The sequence below is a fragment of the Notamacropus eugenii genome, chromosome 2 (genome assembly GCF_028372415.1).
Source record: "Notamacropus eugenii isolate mMacEug1 chromosome 2, mMacEug1.pri_v2, whole genome shotgun sequence".
Classification (NCBI taxonomy): domain Eukaryota; kingdom Metazoa; phylum Chordata; class Mammalia; order Diprotodontia; family Macropodidae; genus Notamacropus; species Notamacropus eugenii.
In genome coordinates, this window is record NC_092873.1 from 485,827,659 (window position 1) to 485,855,248 (window position 27,590).

General features: G+C 42.5%; 5 non-coding genes across 5 annotated transcripts; 2 read left to right on the forward strand and 3 right to left on the reverse strand.

Moving 5' to 3' along the window:
- The first annotated feature begins 6,719 nt into the window (after positions 1 to 6,719).
- Positions 6,720 to 6,802, forward strand: TRNAL-CAG (transfer RNA leucine (anticodon CAG)). Its single transcript has one exon. It is a non-coding gene; the product is annotated as a tRNA-Leu (tRNA).
- A 5,223-nt stretch (positions 6,803 to 12,025) lies between these two features.
- On the reverse strand, positions 12,026 to 12,097 carry TRNAG-UCC (transfer RNA glycine (anticodon UCC)). The gene has a single exon. It is a non-coding gene; the product is annotated as a tRNA-Gly (tRNA).
- Positions 12,098 to 13,241: 1,144 nt separating this feature from the next.
- TRNAD-GUC (transfer RNA aspartic acid (anticodon GUC)) lies at positions 13,242 to 13,314 on the reverse strand. Its single transcript has one exon. It is a non-coding gene; the product is annotated as a tRNA-Asp (tRNA).
- Positions 13,315 to 15,809: 2,495 nt separating this feature from the next.
- On the forward strand, positions 15,810 to 15,880 carry TRNAG-GCC (transfer RNA glycine (anticodon GCC)). Its single transcript has one exon. It is a non-coding gene; the product is annotated as a tRNA-Gly (tRNA).
- Positions 15,881 to 17,202: 1,322 nt separating this feature from the next.
- Positions 17,203 to 17,274, reverse strand: TRNAE-UUC (transfer RNA glutamic acid (anticodon UUC)). The gene has a single exon. It is a non-coding gene; the product is annotated as a tRNA-Glu (tRNA).
- Between the last annotated feature and the right edge of the window lie 10,316 nt (positions 17,275 to 27,590).

A 27,590-nucleotide genomic window follows, 5' to 3' on the forward strand; every position in this document is an offset into this window, starting at 1 on the left:
TGAGTATGTGCCTATGTGTATCTATGTGTTTGACACCTCTGGATGTCTGCTGTAGCATTCTCAGATAACATTTTGTCCTTAATAGTATTTTATTTTCTTCAAATTATATGTAAAGATAGTTTTCAACGTTCACTTTTATAAGACTGAGTTCCAATTTTTTTCTCTCTCCCTCTCCTCTTCCCTCCCCAAGACTGCATGTAATCTGATACAGGTTATACATGTACAATCATATCAATCATATTTCCACATTACTCATGTTGTGGAAGAAGAATCGGAACAAAGGGGGAAAACCGTGAAAAAGAAAAAAAAGAAAATAGTGTGCTTTGATCTGCAGTCAGACTCTTCAGTTCTTTCTCTGGATGTGTATAGCATATTCCATCTTGAGTGTTTGGGAATTGTCTTAGATCATTGTATTGTTGAGAAGAGCTAAGTCTATCAGAGTTGGTCATCACACAGTGTGTCTGTTACTGTGTACAATGTTATCCTGGTTCTACTCACTTCACTTGGCATGAGTTCGTGTAACTCTTTACAGGTTTTTCTGAAATCTGCCTGCTCATCATTTCTTACAGAACAACACTATTCCATTACATTCATATACCATAACTTGTTCACCATTCTCCAACTAAGGGGTATCTCCTCAATTACCAATTCTTTGCCACCACAAAAAGATCTGCTATAAATATTTTTATACAGGTGGGTCCTTTTCCCTTTTTTATGATCTCTTTGGGATATAGACCTAGTAATAGTATTACTCCATCAAAGGGTATGCATAGTTTTATAGCTCTATGGGCATAGTTCCAAATTGCTCTCCAAAATAGTTGGGCAGACAACATTTTTGAATTTATAAAATGAAATCCAGTAAATTACCAACAAAACCGATTTTTATTGAAATAGCTATTTTTTTCAAAAGAAATTATATTTAAGGACTTTAGGTTAAAAATCTTTGTCCTTTCTGGATACCCTCCAGGAGGCTGGTCACTGCTCTCTATCAAGAAGGCGTCAAAGGCACATATGGAATGGGGTGGAGCAGAAGAGGGAATAGCAAGGAGGAGATAGTGGAAGAGGAGAAGGAGAAGCCAGAGGAAGGTGCTGATGGAGAGATATGGGTACAGTGGGGTCATGAGGAAGCAGCTCCTTGAGGTTGATGGGTGACATCTTTTTTTGCTTGTTTGTTTAGATCTGACTTAGTAAGGAAAGTGTTTTGTAATTGTGCTCATATAGTTCCAGGGTTTTTCTTGTCAGGTAGACTTCCAAGAATTTTATATTGTCTATCGTTATTTCAAATGGATTTGTCTGTCTTTTGCTGCTGGACTTTGTATATAGAAATGCTGATGATTTACATGGATTTGTATTATATCCTGCAATTTTGCTGACATTGTTCATTATTTCAACTTGTTTTTTACTTGATTTTCTAGGATTTTTTAAGTATACCCTCACATCATCTGCAAAGAGTGATATTTTTCTTTCCTTATTGCCTATTCTAATTCCTTCTTTCTTTTTCTTCTCTTATTGCTATATATAGCCAGTATTTCTAGTACAATATTGAAAAACAGTGGTGATAATGGGCATCCTTGCTTCACCTCTCTTCTTATGTATCAGGAAGACTTCTAACTTATCCCAGCTATAAATAATACTTGTTGATGCTTTTAGCAAGGTACTACTTATCATTTTAAGGAAAATTCCATCTACTCCTATGGTTTCTAGCATTTTTTTTAAAAATAGGAATAAGTGTTGTATTTTGTCAAAAGCTTTTTCTGCATCTATTGAGACAATCATATGATTTCTGTTGGTTTTGTTACTGATATGGTCAAATATGCTGAAAGTTTTCTTAATATTGAACCAGCCCTGTCTTCCTGATATAAATCCATCTGGTCACAGTGCATGATCTTTGTGATATGCTGCTCTATTCTCCTTGCTAGCGTTTCATTTACAATTTTTGCATCAATATTCATTGGGGAAATTGGTCTATAGTTTTCTTCCTCTGTTTTTGACCTTTCTTGTTTAGGTGTCAGCATCATATTTGTGTCATAAAAGGAATTTGGTAGAACTTCTTTGCCTATTTTTCCAAATAGTTTATATAGTATTGGAATGAATTATTCTTTAAATGTTTAGTAGAATTGTCTTGTGAATTCATCTGGTTCTGGGAATTTTTTTCTTACAGATCTCATCGACGGCTTGTTTAATTTCTTTTGTTAAAACAAGACTATTTAAGTATTCTATTTCCTCTTCTGAAATTTTGCATATAGCTATTTTTGACTTCTCTGCATTCTTCTAATTGTGTATCTTGACTTTCTCTGTCACCAAAGTAACTTTCTATGGTCAGGTTCTTTTTCATTGTTTGCCCATTTCTCCAACCTGTTTCTTGACTTTTAACTTTATGTTAACGTTGTACAACATTCTCTGGGTGCAAAAGGCACTATATCAAGCTTCAGGCCTTTCTTGATTCTGTTTTCAGAGCTAGGTTTGGGGGTCTGTAAATTTTTGGTTCTTCCAAGGTGTATGATCTGGGAGGTGTGGTCACTGCTCTCTCCTGGACTGTGCTCGGGTTTGCAGCCTCTTTTCCTCCCTAGAACAGTGACCAGGATTTCTGCTTCCCTGCAGCTGCAAGTGGTCTTGTGCTCCTCCTTATCCTGCAACTGTGACTGGGGCTCAGGTATGGACAATGCAACAGAGTCTCGCACCCAGTGCCAGCAAAGGATCTCCTGTAATCTCCTTCGGACTAGCTGTCCCATTCCCATATCATCTGAGAGATGGAGAAGCCACCACCACCAAGAGCTGCTGCTGACTTGCTGGGGAGTGGCCAGTTCCATTCTCACCTGGGTCAGCCAAACTTTTCCTGCCCGTATTCTAAGCTATCTTGGGTTGGAAAATTGCTTCCTTGGACTTTTTGTTGGTTCTGTCACTCCAGAATTCATTTTGAGACACTACTTTAAAGTTGTTTGGAGAGGAATTTGAGAGAGCTCAGGTGAGTACTTGACTTTACTATGTCTTATGTGGTACCTAAACTCTCTTCTCACCTTCAGTCACTCATATCCACCTGCCTATTAGACATCTTAGAAGTAGAAATTCCATGGACATTCTAAACTCACCATGGCCAAAACTGATCTTGTGATCTTTCCCCTTAAACTCTTCCCTTTTCCTTTTTTCCTAATTGTACAGGGTAGTACTCATGTCCCAGGCTGGCATCCTAGACTTGGCACTTTCCCTTACCTCGTTTTCCCCATCCCCAAATAACCAATAATTATCTAGGCTAGTTGTTTCTATCCTCCCAACGTTTTCCCTATGTGTCCCGTTTTCTCAGGGACATAGCTAGCATCCCAGTGCAGGACCTAGACTGCCATAAAAAACTTGCTTACTGGCCTCTCTATATCAGAGCCGCTGTGGAAATCTTGATGGAGGATATGGATAGGAATATCAGAGGATAGGCAGGCCTGACTCAGTTGGATCCCCATCAGAAGCAATATCTTAATGAATGAGGTCCAGAAACTTTGGAGTGCATGAGGATAAGTCCTATCCCCATTGTCTGTCTCCCCCAGAATTAAAGCTCCTAGGATGTGTAGGCAGGAGCTCTTTCCTGCATGTCTACCAAAGATGTAGCCCTTGAACAACACACCATGCATGCACTGATTAGGCACTCCATTGTTTTTCAAATAAAGTGGAATGAAGTGAGGTTGAGTTTGGGTTCCAGAGCCAGTATCCAGCCAGAAAACGTGAAAGATCCAGAGGATTTCAGAGGATAGAGATAGAAGGCCACTCTGGTGCCTCAGATGGGGAACATGTCCAGAGGGGCCCCAAAGAGGTCACAATCAAGATAGGGACATGGCAGAGAGCTGACAAAGGAGAAGAGCCTTCATACCTTCTCGTAGGGGTCGGCGGTGTGGCAAGTGAGCATTGTAAAAGGCTGCGTCTAGTGGTGACTCAACTGCCTGAAAGGCAACTTTACTCACCACTGTATCAATCAAGGTAGACTCCCTAGGCACCTGCTTCTTCCAAGACTCAGTGAAAGCCCCGGCTGCTCCCGTGCTGATCCTCCAGCTGGGCCCAGCATAAGAGCCTTGCCCGCATCTGTACTCACTCTCTCCACACGCTAGCCGAGGCCAGCCCAACTCTTCTAGAATCGTTGGTAGCCGAGGTTTGGTTGCCGAGCTTGGCGGAAGCCTTCAGCTGGCACAGGGCTCCCGTCACTTCTACCAGACAACGCGCCCTGGTGAAGCCCCTGTTCAGCTAAATTTCTCACAGTCCGGTTGTCCCCTAACCTCGACTCCAGGCCTCTCGCTACAGCCAGCTACAATCACCGCGAGCAGTCCGCAGCCGTGAGGCGGGTCAAGGAGGCCACTATATCAGGCAGTGAGGTTGAGGAAAAGAGAATTCACCAAACATCCCGCAGGCAGGACAGCTCAATCTCGCCAGGTTTCTGTGGGGTCCAGGAGAAAAGGACCAAGAACTGATCTCGTGTTGTGAACCAAAACCTACGACTGCTGCAGGACCTGTCCGTGACCTCTATGGTTTGGGTTGCCACTACTCTTGCCTCCTGAAGGCCCTGGTCTCAATCCTACGTGACGCTTTTCAAGCATTCGTGCCCTGCGCCAATCCTATACTACCCTCCCCTTACTCCTATCGCTGAGTTCTCCTGAACCCACTTTCTGGTCCAGTAGTGTCCGCTAGTGTTCATGTGTGAGTGACACGGTGTTCTGGGGATATTGGCTGGGTGCCAACTGTAGGCAAGAGCCTGTGCATTCAGAGATTGGGCGTTGGGGTGAGCTCCTTGGATCGAGGCACTGGGGCCCCTGAGACTGGTTCCTAGGGCGCTGGCATCAGGCAGGACCTCTACGGCAAGAGCAGACACGCTATGAGCAATCTAGAGGCTTCCTCTGCTAAAATCGGGCACTGAACCGTTTGGCTTCTTTTTCGGTCAGGCCAGCGAGCAGGTAAGAACCAGACAAGATAAAGCAGTCGCTACGTTACTAGTTCTGAGAGATAGAGTCCCTTGGGCGCCTGGGGTAGAGGAGGGCCCGCTCCTGGACAACCCGGAGGTGTGGAGGATTCTAAGGATGAGGTCAGCGTTTAGCAAGGATTTAGGGAAAATGGTTCGGGTGACAATGATCCCCCTGGTGCCACAAAAGCACTTTTTGAGCTCGGAGAGACTTCGATTCTATGGACGGGACTTGAGGCAGCAACAAGGAGGAGAACTTGGTTGGGTAATGTGTGCCAAAAAGAGGAAAACATGGTTGCTGCCCATTGAGGAATCGAACCCCAGTCTCCCGCGTGACAGGCGGGGATATTGACCGCCATACTAACGAGTAAACAGCCAAATAGTACCTCCTTTTCCTCCGACCAGATGCTAGACAAACACACCCACACCCACACCCACCCACTTGGTCTCTGCATTGGGGTTTCCTGGGACCCACAACTCCGGACTCTGACAAAACACAAAGGCCCCTGCCTCCTTCCCAAGTCCTTTACATACTTAATCACTCTGGCTCTCAGTCCACTCTCCCCGGCCATCCTACCTTTAGTTCCTCATTTCTCCAGGATGTCTGTCCTTTCCTGCAATAAAAGAGACTGACTTCCAAAATACTCTTCCTCTTAGTTTCCCAATTACTGAGTTACTTCATCCGCGTAGTCTCTGCGTCTGAGAAAAAACTGCGCCTGGAGGGCGATGGGGTGGGGCTAGAAAGGAGAACAATTAATTGCTCTGGGACCGCATCCGCCTCTCTTTTCAGCCGATCTCTCCTCTCTTATGCAATGTTGATTTGGTACATGTTGTACCCATTCTCGTTCTTACTCGTCACTCTTTGTGGAATGCTCTCCGCTAGCACTGTCTCCGCGGATGGAAATTTTCTCAGAGCTCCTAGGACCCTCCTGGTCTAAGCTTTGCGTCACAGTCAACCAGACGCTTGCACACTTTCTTCAGCATGCCCTGGTCACAGCTAGGTCGGTGCCTCTTGCTTTGCAGAGAGTATCAGAAGTTGAATTTTTCCTAGGCGATTGGGCTCTGCGTGAGAGCAGGTCTCCACCTCTTTCCTTCTCTGAGAAGCTCGCCAGGTGCTCCCTCGGCTGGCTACTACGTATCGCTCCCCCTTTCCTTCCTTTCATCCTCCGCGCTAGTGTCCTGGCAATGATTGCTTGGCTCCCAGCAGACGCTGAGGACTCGTTTCTTTTTTTGAAAGGAAGGCGATCTTAAAATAATTCTGGAAAACAATTTTCAAAATTTAACATTTTAAGGTATTGTTGAACACCTGTGTCACTTCATCCAGAGTTCTGAAAATCTTCCCATCTTTTGTTCCCATCAAATTGTCTGAAATGTGATAATGATTAAAAGGCAAATTGATTGGGGGTGAGGGGGAGGAGGGAAGGAACGAAAGGCCCCAGGAATGAACTGCGTACGTTCCTTAAAGAGATCGGTGGGACCAGGATCGGGGACAAAATTCGGAAATGTCAGGGGAGCAGGAGGGGTCCGGGGGGGGGGCGTTGTTGTGGTGCTGGTCTTTTGGGGCCCTCCCGAGGGTGTGCATGTTGGCATAGAGTGGCGGGCGGGATGGCGTGCGGGAGGTGTGGAAGGTTGGTTCTGGACAGGTGAGCTTTCTTAGACTGTGCTAGCGGGAGAGGAAAAAGAGTTTGTGGAAGGAACTGAATGAGATGAACTGACAGCTCTGGGCCTGGGGTTGTATTATCTATGCTATTTCCAGAGAGGAGGGAGGGGAACCCTTTGGAGGAGAGTCAGGATGGCCGAGCGGTCTAAGGCGCTGCGTTCAGGTCGCAGTCTCCCCTGGAGGCGTGGGTTCGAATCCCACTCCTGACATGTCTCTTTTGCCTTCTACTATAGTCCCATGCCGCTGCTTGAGCAGGACGCGGAGAAGACAGAACCACACGCCCAGGCTTCTGACTCCACTGACACATGCCTTCTGGACAACTCACTGGCGAGAACTTCGTTGGGAGAGCTTACACATTCGTGAGAGCAGATAAAAGGTGCGTGGAGGAACAGTGACCTGTGTTTTTGCCAGAGGGTAAGTAGATCGGAAGAGAAATGTGCGGACAACATGCTTTTGGAAACTTCCAGCAACGTAGCTTCAGATACTTTCAAGGCAGTCATAGGACTTCCTCAGAGGAGGTAGTGCAGGAGAACCCGGAGGAAGCAGGAGGAGGAGAAAGAGAAAGGGAAAAAAGAGGAGGAATAAGGGAAAGAGGACAGGGAGGAGTAGGAAAGGGAGGAAGGAGGGGAGGATGAAGGAGTACGTAAAAGGAGAAAGGCGGAAAGGAAGAGAGAAATTTAGGAGGCGCGAGGTCGAGGAAGCCAAGCAGAATGGCAAAAGTTGTAAGTTAGGGTGAACTTATGTCACATGAAATTTTGGACTTTGACTCAGGGCATACCACAAATATCTGGGCATCGATATCACAGAGATCGCTGAGGCAAGATAAACGTGTGTTGCATGGGTGGTTCGGTGGTAGAATTCTCGTTTAGTCACACGGGACGCCCGGGTTTGATTCCGGCCCATGCAAAAGTGACCTCTTAAAAGTATTCCTCACCTTTTGGACAGCTCCATGCAGCACCTCTCCTAGTCATGCCCATTTTCTCTGAGAAGTCCTACACTCTCCCGCTGATAGACACCTGGGAAAGCCCTCCTGGGCACTTTAAGGACTAGGCTTCTGACAAAAACTGTTCTTTGTTGCCCACCCTTGTACCTTGCCCACCGATCATCCACACCCGGGTCCTGCCACCAATTTGCCAGGAGGACAATCTGGATGGACTCCAGTTTTCTTTTCCCAAACAGAACTTGGCCAGATGATACGAAACAACAGAACAAAGGGTCTCGGGCGCACCTTGACAGAACGCTAGTTTTTGATGCTTGTGCTCATCTGTTATGTTAAAACAGGGTTCTCTGACCGGGAATCGAACCCGGGCAGCGGCAGTGAGAGCCTCGAATCCTAACCACTAGATCACCAGGGAACAGGTAACAAACATTTTTCCTTCCTCACAGAACATAATACGGGCCTCCTGCACTTTGCCCAAGTCGTCAACCTTTTATGGTGACCCATTAGATTCATGATTGGACGGGACCCTTATGAAATAATTGCCGGAAGACTAATGTGATTACGTTTTTGTAAGACACTACTAAACCATATTAAGTCTCTTTACGAGCAGATTTAAGTAGCACCGAAGTGACGTGAAACCTGGAAAATAGATCTAGTGGAAAAAAATATCTCTGAAAATCTGCCCTAGAAAAGAATCCTAAGAATCAAGTAACTAATAGCCTTATTAAAGCTACTGAGATGCTGATTGAAGTCGCATATCTCTCAGTTTAAGTAGATTAAACTGGACAATTTGTGGACAGTGGTCAAGTACAGATACCTTTAACTAAAAATTTGCAAGGAAAAACATCTTCCCAGAAGTAGACCCTTGAACTGGATGCATCTTGATGAGTAAGAAAGAACTCTCTTTCTTCTCTTCACTCTGGCTTGTATTTTTGTATTATCTGTACAGTCCTTTTCTTTTAATTTATCTTTTATCCCTGAGTCACTCATGCCCCATTAAAAACTGTATTCTCCATAAGATCATAGAATGGTTGCTGCCTAAGACTAAGGAATGATCGAACAAAAAATCAGTGTGGTCATACCTATTATTCTGTCTCACATTCCCTACTGGCTCCTAAGAACTTATATTTCATTCAAATAATACTTCCAGGGATGTCTATCGAAAATCGGAACTGTGGAAAAATACCAGATTGTGTTGTCATTAAAACAATTATATTGGTTTGGCCTCCCCATGAGCATTTGATATTATTCCAATTGTTTATGTCAGACTTTATTTGTGTGAAAAGTGTTTTGCAAATGTGTTCATATAGTTCCTGAGTTTGTCTCAGCAGGTAGACCCCAAGTATTTTATATTATCTACAGTTATTTTAAATTTAATTTTTCTTCCTTACTCTTGTCCATTATTGTGGGCTTTGTAGGTAATATATAGAAAAGTGGATGCTTTATGTGGGTTTATTGTCTATCCTATAACTTTTCTAAAGTTGTTAATTATTTCAAATAGTTCTTTTATTTGATTCTCTAGGATTCTTTAAATATACCACCAGTATCATCTGCAAAGGGTGATAGCTTTATTTTCTCATCACCTATTCTACTTCCTTCAATATCTTTTTCTTCTCTTCTTGCTAAAGGTAACATTTCTAGTACAATAATGAATAATATTTATGACAATAGACATCTTTGTTTATGCCTTGATCTTACTGGGAAGAGTTCTAGATTTTCCCCACTGGAGATAATGTTTGCTGATGGTTTTTGATAGATATTACTTATCATTTTAAGGAAAACTCCATTTATTCCTATGCTCTCCAGTGTTTTTAATAGGAATGGGTGACAAAATACATTTTGTCACAAGTTTTTCTACATCAATTGATATAATCATGTAATCTCTGTTGGTTTTGTTACTGATATGGTCAATTACAGTTTTCCTAATATTGAACTAGTCCTACAATCTCACTTGGTCATAGTGTATGATCCTGGTAATATAGTGCTGTGATCTCCTTGCCAATATTTTATTTAAAATTTTTCATCAATATTTATTAGGGAAATTGATCTATAGTTTTCTTTCTCTGTTTTGGCTTTTCCTGGTTTAGATATCAGCACCATATTTTGGAATTAATTGTTCTTTAATATTTGGTAGAATACACTTGTGAATCCATGTGGTCCTGGGGATAAAAATACAAAATTGTAGATCACAAATGTAGAAATAACCATTGTTATTTTACATTTCACAAGTTGAAAAATGCATATATTCTCTTCTCTTGATGGGGTAGGGTATTTTGTTCTGGAAATATATGTGTGAAATAAACTACATCTACCCATTCCTGATACCTAGCTGATATCAAAATTGACCTTTGTTGAGGCCGATTTAAAGTATACTTGCTAATGCTGCCGAATACTGCCCAAAAGTAACGTATAAAAGAATTTTTTAACCTTGTGCTCCTAGAGGCTTTCACATGTGAGTATCTACCTGACTACCTGACTAGCCAAATACAGACTTTTTGGCTTTATCTTTCTCAGGACTTATGCCTACATCGATCCTATCCTCAGAGACCTCCTGAGATTGGTGAATCCAATGACTCCTGAGGGTCAACTTCAAATTTAATTCCACCACAGCTTCTTCCTTTCCAGTTTTACACCTCACTTCCTTCCACATACCCTGACATAATGTGACACTGCCCTCCTTGCTGTTCCTCTAAGCAAACTATTCCATCTGTGAAATCAACCTTTTCAGTGGGTTTGCCTCACACCACGATCTCTCTGCCTTCTCATCTCTGTCTCCTATTTTCTCTTTCTTCAAGTTTCAAGTAAAGTCCCAGCCTCTGCCAGAAACATTTCTCAGTCCTCATCAATCTTAGTGCCTTCTTTCTGAGAATTTCCCTTATTTATCCTGTATAACTTGTTTGCATAGTTTACACATAAGGAGTATGCCTGTGTTTATGTGTGAGTGGAACTGGGTCTGTGTATGTAGGTTGCAGGCTACATGGAGGCGAGCTCCTTGGAGCTAGGGGTTGGGCCTCTGCTTTTGGTCATCTCTAGGTCATCTCTAGGACTGGAGGGGCAGCTAGGTGGTGCAGTGGATAGAGCACCAGTGCAGGAGTCAGGAGGGCTTGAGTTCAAATCTCACCTCAGACATTTGACACTCACTAGCTGTCACACTAGCTGTGTGACCTTGGGCAAGTCACTCAACTCCTATTGCCTCATCCTGGGTCATCTCCAGTCATCCTGATGAATATCTGGTCATTGGATTCAGATGGCTCTGGAGGAGAAGTGAGGCTGGTGACCTGCACCTCCTTCCCTCACTCAAAACAAAGTCAAGTGCCAGGTCCTGTCATAATTTCTCTGATGGCATGGTCTTCTTCGGCAACGAAGGACGAACACACACACTAGGACTGGAGCAAGCTCTTAGTGAGCAGCCCACAGGTGTTTTCTGCGGAGGTTGGGTACTGAATCCTGGCTTGGGATTCCTTTTAGGTCGGAGTCTAGGAACTGGGCTAGAGGGGGAACTCGCGGCCGTGGCTACAGCCAAAGAAGCCCTTGGGCACCTGAGACTGGGGGAGGGTCAGCGAGCAAGTGAAAGGGGTGGGGAGCACGCCTGTGGGCTGCCTCCAGAAAGCTTGCCTTTGGATAGCTCCCTTTGGAGATTCTAAGGGTGGCTCTTGGTTGCCTAATGTCACAAAGGCATCTTTTGCTCTGGGAGAGACTTCGGCTGTTTAAGAGCAGGGATTCGTGTCCCTCCCTCGCGCCCTCTTCATCTCTTTCTTTGTTTCTGGAGCAGTGAGCACAGAACCTGGCACGTAGTTGTCAGTCACAACCCTTCATAACCTGCCCTATCCGCTTTTTAGTCTAGACAACATTTGCATATATATATATATGTATATATATACATATATATATTCACCCCCCCAAAAAAGCATTCAAATTTTGTTTGTTTGTTTTAACTTTAAACGTACTGAAAAATGCACAAAGAGTTGGATCCAGAAAGGAAAAGCAAAAGATGACCTGGATGCACTGTAGAAATTTCCGTAGAAATTTTATAGGAGGAGATTGACAGGAATGTTAGAGGATAGTAGACCTGACTTAAATTGGATATCCATCTTTGGAAGAAATGTTCTAATTGGTGAGATCCCAAGTTCGTTGGAGTTCGTGAATATGCTTTCTCTCCCACCATCAGTGTGATCCAGAAGAAAGATCATTGAGGGTAAGGAAGGGGCTGTTTGCGGTTTATCTTCCAAAGATGCAGCCTTCTAGAGTCTCCTTGAACAGAGGAGGCACTCCAACGTTGTGAAGTTGAAGTTAAATACTGGGCTCGAGATCCAGAGTGTCTAGAAGAAGGAAAAGATCCAGAGGATGATAAAGGACAGAAATAGAGGGGCACAGACACACCCCACGCCCCTAAGGAGGAGAGAAATCATAAGGAATCTGGCTGAGGGCAAGCAAAGCGCAAAAGTCTTTTGTGGTTCTATGTAGGGGTCGGTGGTGTGGCTGAAAAAATGGCTGCGTTGGCCGGGAATCGAACCCGGGTCAACTGCTTGGAAGGCAGCTATGCTCACCACTATACCACCAACGCCTAACGAAAAGTTTTCTTGCCTCCACCCTACTCCAGAAGATAGACTGCTCCACTGTTGATCCTCCGCCTGTGGCCAGCACGAGAGCCCTGCCCACAGCTGTACTCGCTTATTTGGCTCTCTCGCTCCTCACACGCTATCTGAGGCCAGCCCAGATCTTCTCTTGCTTCCTGGGCAGCAGCCCTCCTTGCCCGAAGCCTTCAGCTCGGATAGGGCTCCTGCCACGTCTGCCAGAGACGTGGCCTGCTGAAGCCCAAGCTCAGCTTCATCCCTTATCATCCCTATCTCCAAGTTCCTCTGGATCCCCAGGAGACTCTCGTTTGTGAAGTAGGTCAAGGCTGGTGGTACCGTTGGCTGCACGGTAGACACAACCCGTCGGCAGGCCAGCCTGAGACCGCCAGCTTTGAAGTATTGGGAATGGACTGAGAGCCGTAGACCCAAAGTCCTCGAGGGCGCTCGAACCAGCCTGTGACCTCTACGGGTTGGGTTGCCACAACTCTTGCCTCCTGCAAGTCTTGTCCCAGTCCTCTATGTCCCTGCCCTCTCCCCTCATAGCCCTCCGCTCGCCCCTGACACGAGGTTTTCTTTCTCCCACTTTCTGATTGTCGGATTGTGTCTTTGCATGTGAGGATGTGAGTGGTACTGAGTGTTTGATTAGAGTGCACATCACCTGCACGCTAGAGGGCTTGGGGTCAGAGACCGGGTGGTGGGGTCAGAGGCTGCCCGAGTCTAAGATGGGCACATGGGCCTTGGCAGTCCTAGACTCCTCTCCGGCTCTATCAGGCAAGCTGTGAACAGCCCACAAGTTTCCTTTGGTGGCAACAGGAACAAAGCTTTGGCTCTTTCTCAGGCTTCTTTTTCGTTCGGAGACGAGTTACTGGGCAAGAAAGGAGCCCCATGTCTGGGGCTGCAATGATTTCGAGACACGGAGACCCTTGGGCATCTGAAACTGGAGTGGCCAGCAAGTCTCAGTTTGGCTAGCTAGGCCCCAGAGGGAGATACTCCGGTTGATTCTTGCTCGCTTAGTGCCATAATGACATCTTTTGAACTTGGAGAAGCTGGGAGTCCCGAGTTGGGGCTGCAGATAGTAGAGAAGGAGTAGAATTTTTGGGTTGTGTGATGTGTTAAAAAAAGATAAATAATCTCCTCCCCGTCGGGGAATCGAACCCCGGTCTCCCGCGTGACAGGCGGGGAATACTCACCACTACACTAACGAGGAATGAGGTAAACAATCCTTGGCTCTCAGCATCCCAGAAATACAGATAAGAAGGCAGATCGCATCCCAGGAAGGCATGCATATACATAAAACACTCGCAGACACACATACGTAGATACACTCACTCTGCATCCTAGAGATGCACACACAGATATATCCTCTTCCCTCCCCCCCTCCCTTCCCTCCTTCAGTGTCAGCTTCTTAAGGCCCCCCAGTTTCACAAACCTGGAAGGCTCTTTTCCTTCTTAACCACCTCAGCTGCCTGCTTCGAACCCCTCTCAAACTCTACCCCTTGAGCGGCTTCGGGACCCATTGGTCCGTTGCTGGGCTCTCAGCAACGGGCTTTTGGTACATGCTTTTGAAAAGAGGGGGGCACTGGATGGAGTGGCCTCGTGGGTCCTTTAGTCTCTTGTGCCCTAGAGCCGTTATCCTTTTTCATCTTTAAAGAGATGACTCTGCAAAGGAAGGAATTCTTCACCGTACTCGCGTGTGTCTGTTCGAGCTTGTGTTTGATGTCTTTGCATGTCTGCAGCAGTCTTCTTAGGATAACATTTTTGAATGCATAAAACGAAATCCAAAATATCGCCCCCCAAAATGTTTTTATTGAAATAGAGCTATCAACATGTTTTTTAAAAAAATAGAAACAAAGCTCAGGAACCTTAGGTAAAAAACCCCCTTTATTCCCCCCTCGATAGCCTCTGGGAAGGGTGTGTGTGTGTGTGTGTGTGTGTGTGTGTGTGTGTGTGTGTGTGTGTGTGTGTGTGTGTGTGTGTGTGTGTGTGTGTGTGTGTGTGTGTGTGTGTGTGTGTGTGTGTGTGTGTGTGTGTGTGTGTGTGTGTGTGTGTGTGTGTGTGTGTGTGTGTGTGTGCGCGCGCGCGCGCATGCGCTCATTCTTTCAGAGTCCAAAGGAGGCGAAAACTAATAGGGTGGGAGGAGGAGAGGTGGAAAAGTCGAAGGTAGGGGAATAAGCGCTAGGGCGAGGGCTTGGGGAGATGTGGCTGAGGTGCTGTGATCAAGCAGCTCCTGGAGGTTGATGGACGATGGATGGGATGGATGGGTGATGGGGTAAGAAGGCAGAGTAGCTGCAAGCTCCAGGACCTCATCTGCTGAAGATCGATTGAGCTGGTGTCTTCGCTCCTGGTCAGTTTTCACTTCCATGGAGATGTTGACCTGGTCAAACAGGCGAAGCCCTCCTTTCGCACGGACCCTCCACTCATCTTGGGATACCCCTTCACCAGCGCTCACTCCTCGGTTGGAAGTCCTCCCAGTGCTTCAAGGCACCTCCGGATCTAAACTTTGTCTTACAGTTGACACGACATTTGCACACCCATTCCCCGGTATTTCTCGGTCACATCTAGACCTGCGCCTCTCCACTGGCCCTTCTGCTTTCGGGAGTATTCGAGGGCGGAGTGTTTTCCAAAGGAGATGGACCCTTTAGTCCCCCGCACCAATAATTGCTGGAGCCATTGCCGAACTCTCAGCAGAAAGCTCTTGGGACGTGCTAGTTGGAAAGAGGGAGGCTCTCGATGGGGTGGCCTAGTGGCTGAACTGCGTGTGTTCCTTAAAGAGAGAGAGGCAGGGTCCAGGATGCCGTTGCAGAAGGCGACAGCAGCTGCGGTGTGGGAGAAGCGAAGGAGAAAAGTGGGAGGAGGGGGTGGGGTGGGGTGAGAGAGATGAATGTGCTTCATCTAGGGAAGTTGTAGGGTGCTTGGGTCAGCGTATGTGGAAGGATGGTCCTAGACATGTGGAGTTGCTTGGATAGTGCTGGTCCTGGGGGAGAGGTCAGAGCGTGTTGGAAGGAAATGAGTAGGGTGAACCGAACTATCTCTCAACTTGTGGGTTGTGTTGTGGCTGTGGTTACTTGAGCACAGAGATGGTGTGTTGGAATACGGTCTGGGTGGCGTGATGGTCTAGCTTTCGGGCTCGACATCAGATTCTTTCCTGGAGGCGTGGTTTGGCACGTCACCCAATTACCTTTTGCCTTCCACTGCTCTCAGGCTCCCGCTGGCACCTAAGAGCTACCAAAGGAAGAGTGAGCGACTTGCGCCAGGCCCTAGACTCCAAGAACACCTCTTCCTTCTTTCTAACCCACGGTCTTTCATAGTCCACGACTGCATAAACCTGCGTTTGTATGAGGGGTGTGTGGAGGATCTGGTCCCAAAACCTAATGGGATTTTTGCTGAAGGGTAGATTGGAAGGAAGACTTGGACTTTGGGCCTTTTTCATCTTCCCCACCAAACCAACTTTCAGATACCTACCTTAAGGCCATTTAACCAACCTCTCTAGGGGAAGAGGTATAGGAAGAGTAGGAGAAGTAGAAGTACGAGAATTTAGGGGAAGGATCCAGGAGGAAGCCCAAAGCAGAAGGCAAAAATGTTAGGTAAGATTCTTTGGGTATGATGGGAAAATAGACGCAGGGGTCCTGGCCCACTAGATGGCTGCGTGTGTTCTAAGAAATCAGAGACAAAGAAGAAGAAGAAAAAAGACTTCCTCCCGTCGCATAGGTGGTTCAGTGGTAGAATTCTTGCCTGCCACGCGGGAGGCCCGGGTTCGATTCCCGGCTCATGCATGCGAACGTTTTTTAGCTCGAGCACCCTTCTGGAGGACACTTTTTGTGACTGGACTCCTTTTGGACAGCTTCTAAAGTACACTTGCAGCGGCAGGAGCAAGCACCCCCTCCTCTCTCAGCTGGATGGCCACCCGCATTTGTCCCGGCAGTTAGAGGCACTCTGCCATCATCATCTTCAGACCACCAGAGAAAACCTTGGAACTTGGTCCCTTGGAAATCGGGGAAGGCCTTCTCTGAACAAGATAGTCCCACTAGCTAGTTGATCTTGCTCACCCTGCTCCGCCTCCAATCTACCTACCAGATACCCTACCCTCTTTTCCCCCCGGGCAGTTTTCCAGATGGAAGGCTAGTGAAACTGATGTTTGGCATGGGTGCCGTTCCGCCTTTCCTTCTGTCCCTGGGACTTGGTGGCTAGGCCCATGGAAATGAATCAAGACCGTGAGTGAGCAGGGCTCGGGGACGTTTGTAGCTGGGGCCAAGCAGTGGAACTGGTAAGAACAGAATCTCTTTTCGGTTATAAAGACCCTTTGAGGGGCCTCTAAGAGCTGCCAAAGGCCTTCCCTGACCGGGAATCGAAACCGGTCACGGTGACGAGAGTGCCGAAGTTTAAATACTAAACCATTGGGATGCACGCCTTTACCTTCCTGAACTTCTTATTCAGCCCAACACTTCTGCATCCCTCCCGTGTCCTCTCCAGCCTCTACTGGATACCCATGGGGCTTAAGACGGGTCCTTTCCTCGCGGTACTAACTGCTCTCCCAGTCGACTCGCTTATATTCTCCCACACGCTGGTCCATTGCCCTAAATGCTACCACAGCTTCCCCTCGCTCCAGTAAAACACTTTCCAGAACAAGGCTGGTAGATCCTGGGTGTACCTTGCCCGGCACTTCCCCAGAGACCCTCATAAGTTTGGACCCTCTCCCTGGCGAACTTCTGTTTTGTCTGGAGAAGTTCTTTTTCCTGAAGGAGGCTGGACGCAGTATGAGAACAGATCTCGAGTTCTTTCCTTTTCTGGGCAACTTGGTTCGAGCACACCCCGCTTCGCCTCACCCACTGGTGCCTAGGCTTGAACTTTGGAATCCAGCTCTTGTAGATCCTGCCCTTCCTGCCTTTAACTCCTATGGATCGTGCAGGTGAGAAAAACCCCGGATTGGGAGTTCCAGCCCAGTAAGGATTTCCTTTTGCCCTCGGGGCCTTGAAGAATCTGATGAAAGGTATTTATTTAGATACTAAAGAACCAGAGTAAGGCTGTACATTAAGCTGGGGTACGAAGGTGGCAGCAATCGAAAGCTGCTTTCTTTTAAGCACCACAAAAGGACTATTTCCCTGACCGGGAATCGAACCCGGGCCGCGGCGGTGAAAGCGCCGAATCCTAGCCACTAGACCACCAGGGATTCAGCTTTCTTTTTCTCGTGCCCCATTACATCCATCAATTACAACTGTTCGCCTACTTGAGCTTCCTCAAGGCCATTCTGTAGTCAAAAACTCAATGTCCATTCACTTTCGCTTTTAGCCCTACTTCTCTCGTCAGCTCCAACTGCCTCTTTCCCACACTCTAGGCCATTTCCCTAAAAGCTGCAGTGGGCTCACCGGTTTGGAGCAAATCACCTACACAATTATTTCGACCCCTCCATCTAGGTAGCAGTGAATAGAAAGAATGCTGGGCCTGGAGTCACGAAGACCTGAGTTCAAATGTGACTTCAGCTACTTACCGGCTGCGTGACTCTGCTTCAGACCTCTCTGCTTCAGTTTCCTCAACTGTAAAGTGGAGGTAATAATAACACCTGTTCCTCTGACATTGTAGATGATGGTGATTTCTTCGGTCAAACCTCTTGATTCCACAGCTTACTAATGTTGACCTTCCAAATTTAATTTCTTGAGTCACCTTTTCTTGTGCCATGCCTTTCTCTTTGCTTGTAGATATTTTGTAGTCATTCCACTTCTTTCAAAATTGTTTGCCTTTGTAGTATTGTTATTGTATAAATCCTTCTCCTAGTTCTGTTCATTCACTTTGTATCAACTCATAGAAGGTTTCCCAGGTTTCTTCAAAACCATCATGTTCATCATTCCTTAAAGCATGAAGCATGCCATCACATACATATACCATAGTTTGTTCTGTCGTTCTCCAGTTGATGGATTCACCTTCAGTTTCCAAATCTTCACCACCACCGCAAAAAGAGCTACTATAAATGTTTTGTGCTTAAGGGTCATTTTCCTCTTTCTTTGATCTCTTTTGGTATAGTAAGTAGTATAGCTGGGTATGTACAGTTTAATAGCTTTTTGGACATGGTTACAAATTACTTTCCAGAATGGCTAGATCTGTTCATAGTTCTACCAAAAGTGTTTTATTTTGAATTTCACAAGTTATTAGTGATTTAGAGCATTTTTCATATGGTTATTGATGGCTTGGATTTTTTTTTTTCTCAGAAAACTCACTATTCTCATCCTTTGACCATTTTTCAATTGGGAAATGACTCTTATTCTTAAAAATGTGAATCAATTCTCTATATCTTGCTGCAGATTTTCTTTCAACTTTCTCCTTCTGTTCTTATTTTAACTGTATTGGTTTCATTTGTGTTTAACTTTTAAAATTTTATGTAATCAAAATTGTTCATTTTGTCTCCTTTGAATCTCTGTCTCTTGTTTTATCATGAACTCTTCCCTTTCCATAGATCTGACAAGTAATTTCTTTCACACTTCTCTAATTTGTTAATGATGTCACCCTTCATGTCTTAATCATGTACCTATTTGGAGATTGTCTTGATGTATTGTGTGAGATGTTGGTCTATACCTAGTTTCTGCCAGAATGCTTTCTAGTTTTCCTAGTAGTTTTTGTTGAAGAGTGGGCTCTTGGCCCCAAACGTGGCATCTTTGGGTTTATCAAATGCTAGGCTACTCTGATCTATTGTTTCTGTGCACTATGTACCTATTATGTTCCACTGGTCACCCACTCTATTTCTTGTGTCAGTTTTAAAATGTTTTAATGATTACAGGTTTTTAGTATGGTTTGAGATTTGGTACTGCTAGGTCCTTTTTCTTCCCTTTTTCTTTAATTCCATTGAGATATTCTTGACTTTTTTGCTCCTCAGGATGAATTTTGTTAATTTTTTTTTTCTGGCTCACTGAAACAGTGGTATCAAATTTAAACAGAAATGGAAGCTGCTAATCCATATCTAGGGATCCCTGCAGGTCACACTTAATTTTTTTAACAGATAATGTTATCTATGTTTTCTTGTTTTTTTTTTTAAATTTATTTTGTTAAATACATCCCAACTACAGTTTAATCTGGTTTAGTGGCCTGATATATGTGTTGATACCTCTGTTCTGAAGTAATCTCTTGCAAATTAATCTGTTTACATTTTTGTTATGTTGGCTCAGACATAAATGAGCAATTCATAATTCTTCAATTATTTAGATATAGCCTTATTTATGTAAAGAACATTTTGTAATTGTGTCCATATGTTTCTCTAGGACCATTCTTGAGTCCTCTCTTGTTTGGGGGGATCTATGAGAGCTCTACTCTGCTGAGATAGCCTTCGAGAAGCCAGGGTCAACACTATATCATGATGAAATATTAGACAATAGGATTTTATCTTTATCTGTGTGATTTCAAATATCAAAATAAAAGTAGAAAGTAACAGTCAGTTCAGATTTTTTTTACCAGCTGCATAGCTTGGGTAAGGAAAACCAAGCATCTAGATTCTTTCTTTGTAGCTATAACTTTTGTATGTATGATTTCTAAGTCTACAAGTAACTGCTTCACAATTTAATCCCAAGGAACCAATTATATTAAAGCAATTGTAATTTATTCCATCAAGAACCCTTTGCTGAAGAATGAGATTTACTTAGTTGTGTTTATTTTGTTTGTTTGTCCTTTATTCTGACATCAGAAGGGTAATGTCTTGATTTGCAAGTTAGTTGGGTTTATTTGTTCAGAGGCAGATCTGTGCAAAGTCATCAGTCTCACTCTCCCTTCCAGAGTCATCAGAATCCAAAGGCAAGACATAGGTCAGCATGACTGGCAATGGGCCAGGATGCAGTGGGAGACATTGGACTTTTTAAGCTAAGTTTTTTCCCAGGTCCCAGTTTGTTTGAGTCAAAACCCATTCAGTAATTACAGGTTAGGTAAGAATGGAGGCAAAAGATGGCCTAGCTGGTCTTCACTAAAGAATCAATCTGGGTTGTTTTAAATATAAACTGTATGAACTCTCTGAGAAGCTGGTGCCAAAACTCAGTAGAATTTGAAAAGAGGGGAGAGAATATGGTGAGTTTAATAAGGTATGAGTTTAAGTAGTACAAAGAATAGGCTAGAATATGTTTTGCTACATGAAACTGACCTTTAGTTCTGGGGTCTTCATTTGATTCCAATGATTATGAGTTGAGACTGAGACATAGAAAGTGGTCATCTTCTACATGTCCCAAAGAAATAGCCATGCAGCACTTTTTTGTTTTTAGCATATTTCTAGCTCAATGTGTTAGCACCGTGATATAATAATTATTAATGATTTCAACTAGTATTTATATAGTGTTTTAAGTTTTGCAAAGTGTTTAAGTTTTTTGCAAAATGTAATCACATTTGATCCTCACAACAACCTTATGAGTTAGGTGCTATTATCACCCCCATTTTATAGATGAGGAAATTAGGACAAAAGAAAGTCTAAGTCACTTGTCTAAAGTCACAGAATTAATAAGTGTCTGAGGCAGGATTCAAACTCGTCTATTTGATTCTAACCCCTACACTCTATCCACTGTGCCATCTAGCTTCATATTGTATTATGCTGAAATATAGCTGTCAAATTAAAAAAAAAAGTTTGTGGATCAGATTAAGAACTCCTCATTTAGAATTGCTTGGGAGAGCCTGAAACATGGTCACACAGTCAAGACTTTTACTAAATGATAAGAATATAAATGAATATATTTATTGTTTCTGCATTCCATTCAACATTCTTTTTTAAATCTATGTGTTTATTATCATTGTTGTTACCAGTATTTTCATTTAGTCCTAATCAGTTTGTATATATTTATTGCACTCTGATTTCTCTCTTCTCTTCATATAAATCCACTTTTTTTCTGGTTTCAGTTTGTATATATTTATTGTACTTGGATTTCTCTCTTTTCTTCATATAAATCCACTTTTCTTTTGGTTTCTTTATATTCTTCAGAGCTGTCATTTCTTGTGGTATAATAATATTCTACAGTAGTTGCAAGTTACAATTTGTTCAGCTTATGGGACACATTGCTTGGCTCATGTTATTGGTATTATGATAGGCTCTACTTATGGATATTTTTTAGTAGACTGGCATATTTCCTTGTTTAATTACATCTTTAGGGCATAAACTCCAAAAGTTCCTTGTATGTACTATAGTTAGAATGAACAGCAACATAACTATCTGAACATGGAGATTTAATCCCTGTTCTTCTATTAATTGTCTGAGACAAAAATAATTGCACTGAAATGCAAAAATGCAGATTGAAGGAAAAATAATGGAATACAAATTTTAAAATCCATTTTGGAATAACATGAGTGAGCTCTACAAAGCAAGAATACTCAACTTGAATAGTGGTTGTGAAGAGACTAACTAAAGATTATAGGTCTTTCAGGAAATTAATGAAAATTAAAACATGAATACCATACTTTAAGAAATCAAACAGAAAAATCATCCATAAATTTTGGAATAATATAGTAATGTTAAAAATTTATAGAATCCAAAGAACACCAATGGAAAGAAAGCATAAGTTTAAATAATCAGGAAACATTGTGGTCAAATTTCAGATACACTGAATCTAAGAACACATTTTGTCAAGCAGTAAGGAAAATAGACTTTAAATTTAAGGGGAAGCAATCAATCAGGTGGACAGAATACATACTTACTATGGGGTTACAAGAAATAAAAGCTTAAAAAATGGAATATGATATTCTGAAGAGCAAAGGATATTGGGTAGTATTCCCAATAACATTCTAATAAGCTGATTGTAAATATCATAGAAAATAAATTGACATTCAATCACAGTAGAAATTTGAATTACTCTTAAAAGATCTTAGGTATGCTAGATAATCAATATGCTAAATACCTGATTAAAAACTTTTAGATAATAATGAAAGACTAAGAGATAAAATGTTAATTTTCATGTGGCTAAAGTAAGAGAAGAAATTGAAAGTCTGTGTAAGAGAGAATTTATGCTTTTCTATTCTCTTTTTTTAAAAAAAAATCCATGTATTTTTTAAGTGACAGTGAGAAGGCAAATAAAACACCAAGTGGGTTGAAGAATCTAAGACAGGGGTTCTTAACCAAGAGTTCCATGATAGAATTCAATGGAGTCTGTGAACCTGGATGAGAAAAAAAAATTACACTGTCATTTTCATTAATCTCTGAGTGAAATTTAGCATTTCCTTTAATAAAGAATTTAAAACAGCAACAACAAATGAACTTCTGAGAAAGGGTAAATAGGTTTCACCAGATTGCCACAGGAGTACGTGAGATAAAAAAGGCTAACCACTACTGATATTAGGAGTCCAAGGGGGAAAATTAGGAGGGAAAATAGAGGAAATAAATGAATATTTCTGAGGGAAAATAATATCTGATTAATACATATGGTATATATTAATATATAGTATGTAGTATATGTAACATATTGGAAAGCTTCAAAGATAGGGAGAGGAGAGTGGGAAATAAAGGTACCCAGGTTATGACCAGTCAGAACTCAAATACAGAGCTAACTGAGAAGCTTTCAATTTCTCTTCTATTTTGAAACTGTGAGAGAGTAAAGTTGGGACATTAGGTGATACGACATGGGTAGGGAGGAAGAGTGGAATTAGGCTTAGTTAGCAGAATGGAAACAATTGGATAGGGAGTGAGGCTAACACCAGAGAATCTAGATGGGGTGAGATAAGGGTATTTTAATGAGTCCTTCTGGGGTCTACTGGGTATATACTTTAAGTGATCAACTTTGACAAGACTGGGTCATGTGTCTGGATTCTACTTTCTATTACAGAGAGAAAGTGGTTATATATTTGGAAATATTCTAGTCTAGGAGAACATAACAGTTCACAGGTTTAAAAGAAGGGTGGAGAGCACAGCTAAGATGGCAGAGTGGTCAGAAGCATTGTGGTGGGCTGTTCTTCACAAAACCATCCAAGCAGAGAGAGAAAATGCACCTGACTGAGTCCTGATGGGGAAATCGATAAAGTTACAGTCAGTAATTTGTCCAGCTTTACTTGTCATAAAGAGATAGAAAGGAAGTTTTCTTGACAGTGGAGAAAATAGTTGGGCCAAGAGCACTCTGGGAGAATCACTCCAGTGCCCAAGGAGAGGCTGAGCACTAGCAGAAGAAGATGTCCTATCATCTTATTGGAACACTCCTAGATCCATACCAGGGTACTAAGACAAGGAAAACTGGTAAATAGTAGCTTTGTTGCCCATTATCTAGTCCCTGGTCAAGTAGCTAGAATGGAGAGAGAAAGGGATTTGTAAACATCTCTGATATTCCCTGTTAAGGAGGCCCTGGGCAATATGCTGAGAGAAAAGGAAATTCAGAAGCCAGCAGCAGCAGCAGCAGCAGTGGTGGCGGTGGTATGTGGCCTAAATAGGGTCTCATTTTCAGTGTCTAGCTTATCCTGCAGAGGAATAATCAAGGCAGGAGTCCAAGACCAAAGGAGACCTACAATTCTGCTACTGTGAATCAAAAGTTTTTCCAGATGACTGACAGGGGAGGAATGCAGTAGCATCTCCTCTTCCCTAGACCCAAAGACAGATCAGGAGCTCATAGAATTCAGAAGAGGGGGTAGGGTGGGGAGGGGCAACACTCAGATTTTGCCCTAGATTAGACCTCTTTGGGAATACTGAAAGCCTGTAACTCCCTCATCTGTTTCTGAGATCTTGGAACAACATAACACTTCCTTAAATGTTGTGTTATTAACTAACACTTTCCTAAGAAAGCAGCAAAAAGTTCAGCCCAGACCTTCTCTCCGCAAATGTGGCAGACTACAGCCTAATATCAAGTCCAGGAGTCAGGAAATAGGCTGGAAAAATGAACAAACAAAAGGTGAATGGAAAGTCATCAGAGAAGGAAAGGGCAAAGAACAGGGTCGGAACTCCAACATGGATCACAAAACACTTCCTACTCTACCATTTCTCCATTGAGAAGTATAACCCTGGGAAGAGATTCTAGAAGAGTGTTTAGAATTAAGAAATGAGGTAGAAGGAAACTAACATTTTTTGGAAAGGAATATTACAAATTAATATCATTTAAACAGAAAAGTGGATGAGTAGAGATGTTTAATTACCTTATACTTATCAAAGATGAAAACTTAAGAGATAAACAAATGAGAGAAAGAATAACACTAAAAGTAAATGCAAGATGCTTGGGATTCAACAGGGTAGTGAGAGAGAAGGGGACTCAAGGGAGGAGAGAAGATTTTGACTTGCATAATAAAAAAGTCACAAATATCAGAAACTAAGAGCTAACAAAAAAGGAAGCAAATTTGTTATGTGTCTCTGTAGTCACATAAATCATTAATGAAAGAAAACACAAATTTAACAGTTATAATGCTAAATATGAATGAATTAAATTTCCTAATGAAAAGAACTATAGTAAAGAAATGAATAAGAAAACAAAACCCAACAATTTGCTGAATAGGAGTATCCCATTCAATGTATGGATTTTCACACAAAGTGAAAATGAGGGGATGTAAAAAACTTATCACACTTCAGACAAATATATAAAAAAGGAGGAGTTACAAGTCTGATCTCCGATAAGGGAACAATAATAGTTAAAAAAATGACAAACAAGCAACTATATCACACTACATTTACAATAAAAATAATATTAAATTTATAGGCATTGAATTGCATTCAGGTTAAGTTATTAAAAGGAAAGACAGGTAAATTTTAATGCAATAGTAGTATGAGACTATAATGTTCCCCTCTGTGTTGGGTCTAAAAATTTAATAGAGATAAGCAAGAAGGAATATATGTAGCTCAACAAATTGTTTGGTAAACTTGATTTGACTGAACTTTATCACTGAATGGAACATTTAAAGAAGATACTCTATCAGTATCCAATAGGGCTTGATGGTCTTATAAGTCTTTCCAACTCTGAGATTCTGTTTGATATAGATTTATAAGGTAGTACAAGAGTAATTGACAAATGATGATGTAGAGATATTAGCCATTCTGGCAAGGCTTGGATTGGTTTTTTGCAAGCAAGAGCTAAGTTACTAAACATCCTGGGAGTTTCAATTCCTCCAAGGTCAGGAAGGGAGGAAACCATTATGAAATCAGAAGACAGATAACAACTGCTTTAGGAAGGGAGGGCAGAGTCACTTTAGGGTGGGATGGTTAGGGATATCCCTGGAATCTTTAGGGTGATTCATTAGTCTTCCCTGAAATGACTTCCCTTCAATTGTGATGTGGCTTTGAAGACAAATGAAAATAATAGTAATAGCTGGCATGCACATAGGGCTTTAAATGTTACTTCATTTCGATCCTTAAAGAACCTGCTGAGATAGGTGAATTCCTATTTTACAGATGAGGAAATTCAGGCTAAGAAATGTTAAGTAACTTACCTAGGGTCACCCTATACCAATGACTTGGGAGCTGAACTTGTGTCTTTCAGATTTCAGCACATTATTCACCAAACCACCTGCTAAACAGTTGAACATATCGCCCTCACCATTATTTAGGACCCAGCAGTTTGGCATTTCAGATCTAGTTGGATAAAGTCTAGTCCAATACCTTAAATCTTTAGGCTCTGAAAAATTCAAATAGGTGATAAAGATGCTGGCAATAACAATACTTTAGATCTCATACCTACTACATTTAGCTTTAGATATTTTTTTTTTGATCATTGCCTTGTAGGATTATAGAATTGGAGAGGGCCCCAGAAGTCATTTGGTTTTCACCTCATTGAAAGCATAAATTCCTTTTATGGTGTCTTTGACAAGTGATCATCCAAGGAAACTCGTTACCTTCTCAGACAGCTGTAGCACCAACGCAATATTCACAGTGCTTATGGCAGCCATGAATATGCTGGTGCAATTCTGAATCATGAAATACAACAGATTCTTCTCAAGAAAGACAGAACCAAAACATTTATTCAGACACCAGAAAGCCAAACCCATTATAGTAACAAAGAAATCTATACAACATAACAATGCAGAGGGCAACACTAGCCCCAAGGCTTCCCTCTGTTAGGCTTCCCACAGACCAACTCACTTAAACAAATCACAAGCAAGTTCTCTCACTCCTGCTAGTTGCTGCCTTTCCCAGCTCTGATTGCTCTCTAACTTCTTCTCAGCTCTGCTCTAGCTCTACCTCTTCTGGCTCTGTCGCTTCTGCTCCATGTGATTTAAACTCATGTGACTCACACTTCTTGTGACTTAAGCAGGTCACAAGGGCCTATTAATGGATGGGAAAGATCTTCCATTAAGAAGCAAAAGTACATTAACAATAAGTGAGTTAGTTAGTTGTTAGCTTAGTTAGTTGTTAGAGTTAGTTGAGTTAGCATTAATTGTTAAGAAGTTCATTCCAATAACGAGCTGAAATTTCTGTCCTGTAACATCAACCTTGTTGTTACTAGGTCTGCCTTTTGAGGAAGAATAAATCATCTTACAATAATCATAACTGCACCTGACAATAATATAGCATTTTAAGGTTTTCAAAGTACTTTACACACATTACATCATCTTATTCTCACAGAAGCTCTGGAACATAGTGCTATGGGTACTGTTATCCCCCCATTACACATGAGAAAAGTGAGACTGAGGGAAGTTAATTGATTTATTTACCCAGGGTCACACAGAGGTTGGAATTTGAACCTGGGTCTTGCTGGGTCCAAGTCCATTGTTCTATAAAGTGGAACTACTATCTCTGTTTCCACAGGATGGACCTTAAAATATTTAAAGAAAGTAATCATTGCCCCTCTTCTCCCACTAAGTCTTATTTTCTTTCAAATAAATTTCCCCAGTTCCTTGGAGAGTACACTTTTGAAAATTCCTTCTGTGATTGTTGCTTATCCACTGTGTGGCCTTTGACAAGTTACCCAAACACCCTAGGTAAGTTTCCTCAACAGTCAAATGCTCTAGTTGGGACTAGATGACCTGTGAGGTCCCTTCCATTTTTAGATCCATGATGCAATAAGTCATTGTCATGGGGCCAATCAGAAGAGACCTGTTTCTGTTTCTAGGTGATACACCATCAAATACTTTAAGCCAAATATTATGTTTTTCCCAAGTGTTCTTTAGATTAAAAATACCCCTTCCCTCAATAGCTAATTTTGTACCTTGATAGATATGAGGAACTAGATTCTCTGTCTCTTAATGCAGACTCAAGAATGGAAGAAAACCATTTCCCTAGAGTGGTAGATGATAACACCTTAAATACTATGTCTGTTCTCTGTCTATGCATTCAAATGCATTAATTAGGATTATTTGTGAAATAGTTCAACCTTGAATTCAGAGGTGAATTTCACCTTTCTCTCTACCCACTTGGCTACTTCCCCATCTAGTCCTCATTACTTCTTGCAGCAGCCTTATAATTAGTCTCCATGCCTACTGCAGCTTTGCTCTCCAATATATTCTTTACACAGCTACCAAAATGATTTTTACTAAAGTAGAAGTCTGATCATGTCCCTCTCTTGTGCAGTGAATTATAGGGGGTATTAATTACCCCTAGATCAAAATACTAACTCCTCTGCTTGGCGTTTAAATTCC